Genomic DNA, 6,602 nt, shown 5'->3' on the forward strand with positions numbered 1-6,602 from the left:
ATGTTTATCATATTAAAATGTAATATACCTATTGACAGAACTGGGCTTAAATCTATCACTTTGTTTAAATTTCTATTTGTCACTCTTCTTTTTTTCCTCCTCTCAATTTTTATTTATCTTCATCACTGATGAAGATAAAGTCCCTCTGGGACTGTTTCATATGCTCTATGCTTATGGCCCATGTTGGTATGGTGCATATCATAGACCAGTCACTGAAACACTGGTCAACTAAGCCCCAATGTTGGAAGGAAGGCATTTTTGCCCTTATGTTTCTATCAAAATATAGCTTTATCTAAGCTGTATTCTGTGACAATGGTCAGCTTTTTGCACTCCTCTTTCACCAGTAGGACCCCTATTGTTTTTTGACAGGAAGTAAGATTTTTTGGTGGGCATTAATAGGGAGGGGGCAGTGCCAAGGTTCCTATGACTGCAGAGCATGCCATTTGTCCAGGGGGGCAAGATTAGGGATATATTTTGTATTTGACCCCATAGCCATTTGGATGAGCTGCTTTTCAAACACCATGTCTTAAAATTCATATGCATTAAACTTAGTAAAGCCCCACTTCTTGGAAATGTGGATCTTCTGGCCACCAGGGAACTTGAGCTTGGCCCTGTGTAAGGCCTCAGTCACATGCTTCTTGTCCTGCAGCTTGGTACGGATGGACATGATAACTTGGCCAATGTGGACCCTGGCCACTGTGCCCCGGGGCTTTCCAAAGGCACCCGGCATACTTGTCTGGAGCCCCTCAGCCCTAACACTGGACAACATCTTGTTGATACAGATGACATGGAAGGTTGGAACAGCACTCATATGTGAAAACCATTTTTGTAACAGCTTTTCTCTATACACTTGTTGGCACAAATACAGGCAGGCTCCTGGGCTTTAGAGGAGAGCTGCTCATATTCATCTGATCCCATGTGGCCACGTAGTGGGAACTCATCCACTTTTGCCTTCTTCTGCCCCAGGTCAAATATGCGGATCTTGGCATGAGGGACATCTCTGCAGAAGCAAGAGTTTGGATACAGCTTGTTCTTAAAATATTGGTAACAGCAGGCAGGGCGGTGGCCCATGGTGACACCAGCATCTCCAGTGGCACACCGAAGGAAAAGAGTAGGACCCCTACTTTAAGCAATGGTTTTGGCTCTGGAATCCTACTGTGTGGGAGTACTTTCAGTTCTAATACCCTCCAGGAGTTAAATTCCATTGCCTGCTTTCATATATGGAGACCAGGAGTCTGTGTCTTTAGTCCAACTTACTGCTTTATAATTTTGTTATTTTTTAAGTACATGGAGGTATTAATTTTGTTTTTGAGAATGGCTACATTTTTATTTATTTATTTTTAATGAACATATAATGTATTATTGGTTTCAGAGGTACGGGTCTATGATTCATCAGTCTTTTTTTTTTTAAGATTTTATTTATTTATTTGACAGAGAAAAAGAGAGATCACATGTAGGCAGACAGGCATGCAGGCAGGCAGGCAGAGGGAGAGGGAGAAGCAGGCTCCCTGTTGAGCACGGAGCCTGATGCAGGGCTTAATCCCAGGACCCTGGGATCATGACCTGAGCCGAAGGCAGATGCTTAACTGTGTGTCCCAGGCGCCCCTGTGATTCATCAGTCTTATATAACACCCAGTGCTCATTACATCACATGCCCTCCTTAATGTCCATCACCCAGTTACCCCATTTCTCCAGCCATCTCCCCTCCAGCAACCCTCAGTTTGTTTCCTATGATTAAGAGTCTCTTATGGTTTGTCTCCCTCTCTGATTTTGTCTTGTTTTATTTTTTTTCCTCTCTTCCCCTATGATCCTCTGTTTTGTTTCTTAAATTCCACATAGCAGTGAGATCATATGATAATTGTCTTTCTCTGATTGACTTATTTTGCTTAGCATAATACCCTCTAGTTCCATCCACGTTGTTGCAAATGGCAAGATTTCATTTTTTTGATGGCTGAGTACTATTCAATTGTATATATATACCACATCTTCTTTATCCATTCATCTGTTGATAGGCATCTGGGCTCTTTCCATAGTTTGGCTATTGTGGACATTGCTGCTATAAACATTGGGGTGCAGGTGCCCCTTTGGATCACTACCTTTGTATCTTTGGGATAAATACCCAGTAGTGCAATTGCTTGGTCATAGGGTAGCTCTATTTTCAACTTTTGGAGGAACCTCCATATTGTTTTCCAGAGTGGCTGCACCAGCTTGCATTCCCACCAACAGTATAAGAGGGTTTCCCTTTCTCTGCATCCTCGCCAACATCTGTTGTTTCCTGACTTGTTAATTTTATTGAGAATGGCTACATCTTTATAATGTTTCTTTATAATTTTTTCTTAATAATTTTATCAATTCTTTTTGGAATGTCAATGGGGGTAGGCTGAATAGGTGTATAAGTGGTGTGTGTGTGTGTGTGTGTGTATGTATGTATGTATGTAGGTCACAGGATTTACCATATAATCTTGAGTGGAAATCTTGTTTCTTTATAAGATAAGAATAATAATATCTCATTTATAAAATTATTGTAAACCTTAAATGATATAAACCACATAGAATGCTTGGTAAGATGCCTCACCCGATAAAAAGACTCAGTAAATATCATGGAACATTTTACTACAAAATAGAGTCACGCAGTTATTGAAAATGATAGAGAACATGAGGAGATAAAAATTGCATCAGGCCCTGAGAACTGCCTTTGGAATATTTGTTTTTGAGACAATCTCTGAGAGTATAGAAAGTGTGGGATGGGGGTTCTTGCTTTGGCCTATAAGACATTGTTTGAAGAAATATTAATCTCCTGGATAGCCATTCAGTGAGAGGTAGTGGGAAAGGACAATTCTCTATGGTCTTTTGTGTTTCTGCAGGTCTTGCACAGTGAATTACTAGATGCCCCTTTTTCTGAACTATTTTTCAAAGATATTTATATAGTGAACAGCTACACAAGTTGCTATCTAATGTCAGCTCAATTTAGAGAGAGAATTTATGGATTCTCCTTGATTAATTTTTCAAGTACTTTACACTTAAAAGGGAACTCTATTGCTCTGGGCTTTCACAGGTCCCGCCAAATGATAGAGATAAAACAATATCCTTAGGGACTGCTGGCTGGAAGTAGCCCAGAATTATTCTCAAAGGCATATGCTGCTGTCATTTGGCCTGGGTGGCAGACTTCTTGCCAGTATCATCCATATGAACATTATGGTTTCTTTCCAGCATGATCTTCAGTGGGAGTAAATCTGCAGAGCCCATCAAAACACATTATATGCCCAAAGTGGGCGTATTGGTTCCTTAAGATTTCTCTTATAGTTCCCTTTACTCCCTGAAACTCCTGTACATGGCAGATAGTCTTAAGATAAAGGGTTTCAGTGGACACTGGGGTTCTCTCATTGAGATCCATTCCATGCCTCCTTTCCTTGGAAGATCTGTGTGGTTTGGTTGGGATCAGGCTAAGCTACTTCTCATTCCCTAACCTCGGCCTTCTCCTAAACACACAGTAGAAATTTCTGAGTTAGAGAGAAGTCATGATGAGATTTCAAAACAATGTATACATTAAAAAATTGTAAATCTTGGGCAGTGTCAACTTGCTTTTCCTACTGCAGCCTCGGCTTCTCAGATCTCTTTGATTTGATCTCTCTAGAGACTCAGAATTTGAAGGCAGCTTGTCTTTCTTATACATTTTATTGTGATAAAGACTCTCAGAATTGCCTCTTGTGTGCAGCTGTCTCTAACTTGAAAAGTTTGCCTGATATTGATATTATTTTTCTACCTCTGGTTCAGCAATAATTTCATGGGAACATTAGTTGTCAATTCTCCATTCTCACTCTCTTTGACACCCCTCCCTCCAGCATTGACTTCTTGGTGATGACAGGTGCCGTGAAGAGCCCCTGGCAGAGAGGTGATATATTATTTCTTTTTTTGCTCTCACCTTACTCACAACAGTCATGGCATTTGTTTTAGATGAAACTGGAGCTGGCCCTGCAAGCAATTAAGTTGTCTTAACCAAACAAATGCAGTGACTGGAATTTCCACATGGCACAGCGTTTCACATTTATTGCATCTGGGGTTTGAGAAAAATCACACTTTAAAACGTTATGAAATGAGTTTTACAGAACTGGCAGGAATTCAATGTTGTATAGAAAATCAAGTAGGGTAGACTACTGAGAAATCAAAAATAAATAAGTGTAAGAGAAAATTATATGGTGGAATAGGGAAAGAGAAATAGAAACAAGAGCAAATAAGGCCTTTTAGGAGTGATAAAAAAAGGAGAGAAAATATCTAGGTAACAGCTGTATTTTCAAACACAGGTTCTCCTTAGGACAGCAATTTGGACACTGAGAACAGTTAGAATTCTGCATTCCAATTATAAAAAAGTATTTTATTTTAATTTCTCCAGGGTACTTTTTGTTCCCTTATAATAATATCTTAGAAACATCATTTTAGGAGGAATTTGCTCTTGATTTATAGTTTTACAATTTGTGACGAATCCCCTCAAAGACATTAATGTGCCGGTGCTGTTTAACCTGAAAGGGTGTCTCTCAAAGCTGATGGGTTATACTCAGGAAACAGGAGATCAGAGAAGGTGGCACACAATGAGGAGGTAAATCAACCTGACTCCTCTACATGTTCTGACCCTGATACTAAATGATAACTGGTTTACTTAAGAGACAACTCTGTAGTCATTTTTGTCAATTTTCTGAATGATGACACACACATAAATTGCACCTGTTCTTCTTTGTTGCTACTGGCAGAAGAATAAATGTCAGTTTCAGTTTGTACCAAAAAAATATCCAAACAAGTCTCCCTTGTATCCCCCCGAAGTTCCCCCTGAAGATCTTATTACATAATGATTATAAATACATATTTCAAGTTTGATGACCTTGAAGGAATTCTTGGTAAGATTAGCAAGGGGAAGGAGGGTTGCCCAACAAATAGACATTATGAGGAGATTTATAGGCACTTAGGGAAGAGGATTCTTGGCACTTTTTAGACAAATGGTTATATAGAACCAAGAAACAGCAAAGCTGCAGGTAGTAAATAATGTGTTCAAAATTTAACATTCCAAAAAGGAGAGAAGGAACGTTGTGAATGGGTTACAAAAGGAGGAGTAAGGTTAGAGGAAAATTAAATTGCAGTAGAATATAAAGGGATTGGGGATTGTTGGGCTGCAATCTCCATCCTTATTCAGTACAAATATTTTATGGCCCTGGGACTCGTTTTATATTTTTAAAGAGCTGTTTCCTCTCTCCTGAAAGTGTTTATTTCAGCAATTAGAATTTAAATCATTATCAAAATAACAATGAAATCGGAGCTTTAACAAAGTCTGACCGATGATGTGGTAATCCTGAGTTGACCCCAGGTGAGAACCCCTGAGAGGCCACAGTAACTAGGAAGGTTATTGCAAATCAGTGTAGGACAGGGCTGCAGAATAATTTATCAGGTTCAGGAAAAGGATTTAGAGCCAGAATATTCAGGTGGAGTGAAAGCTCTGCTATTTACTTACTGCATTATATTCACTTTGGAAAAGTACGTTAACATACCTGAGTCTTAGTGGCATTGTGCATAAGTGTGATAACATACTGCCTTTCCTACTTCTCAAGATTACTGATAAAATCAATTTTTCATCCCCACCAGGATTACAGTTCTTTGATCCTAGTACTTCTTCTTCTTCTTCTTCTTTTTTTTTTTTTTTTTTTTTTTACCATTTCTCATTACCCTGCTATCCTTACCTCCTTCCTTATTCTCAACAGAGTCTGTGACCTGTCATTATAATAACTCCCTTTTAAATGTTCTCAATAACTTTGCTCCTCTTGCTTCTTCCAATTTGTTTGGCAAAATCTCTATCCTAGTTAAATCTAACCCTACATACTTTGCAGATGTATTCGTAAAAGCTGAATGTAGCTGGAAAAACATAAAATCATGAGAAGTGATTTCACTTTAAATTCATGGCCACTAATTTCAAGTAGGCCTTTAGTGCTTCTATGAAGATCATATTGAAAGCAAATATTTATTATGATAATTATATAAGACATTAATTTTTTTGTTAGATTTTAGTATTAACATAAAATGTTAACTTCAAAAAGTAATGTTCTTTCATTTTCTACTATCTTTAAGAATTTCTCTATGATGGGAATCATTTGTTCTTTTTTTTTTAAGATTTTATATATTTGTCAGAGAGAGAAAGAGAGAAAGAGAGAGAGAGAGAAGCAAGCTCCCCGCTGAGCAAGGAGCCTGATGTGGGACTCTATCCCAGGACACTGGGATCATGACCTGAGCCAAAGACAGATGCTTAACCGATTGAGCCACCCATGTTCAATTGGTACATAGTGTTCTTATTGTTTAAAATACCTACAATCAGTAATATGTCCCTATTTCATTTTTAATATTATTTAATTTTACCATCTCTTATTTTTCATGATCAGTTTTTCCAAATTTAAGTATTTTATGTCTTCAAAAATTCAATACTAACATTGCTCTCTAATATTTCAAAAAATATTTCTTTCAAAAATTAAATTTTGCTTTTATCTCTCTTATTTCCTTCTTTGAGTTTTTCTGCTGTTCTTTTTATAATTTATTTATTTATTTTTAATTTGCCTGTCATATTTATT

The 6,602-nt window shown here is 37.9% G+C and overlaps 1 pseudogene; it reads right to left on the reverse strand.

Moving 5' to 3' along the window:
- Positions 1-421: 421 nt before the first annotated feature.
- Positions 422-1,071, reverse strand: LOC123856709 (large ribosomal subunit protein uL16-like; annotated as a pseudogene).
- Between the last annotated feature and the right edge of the window lie 5,531 nt (positions 1,072-6,602).

Source organism: Mirounga angustirostris, unplaced genomic scaffold (assembly GCF_029215605.1).
Source record: "Mirounga angustirostris isolate CCGP_5_RB_7025 unplaced genomic scaffold, mMirAng1.0.hap1 SCAF_13, whole genome shotgun sequence".
Classification (NCBI taxonomy): domain Eukaryota; kingdom Metazoa; phylum Chordata; class Mammalia; order Carnivora; family Phocidae; genus Mirounga; species Mirounga angustirostris.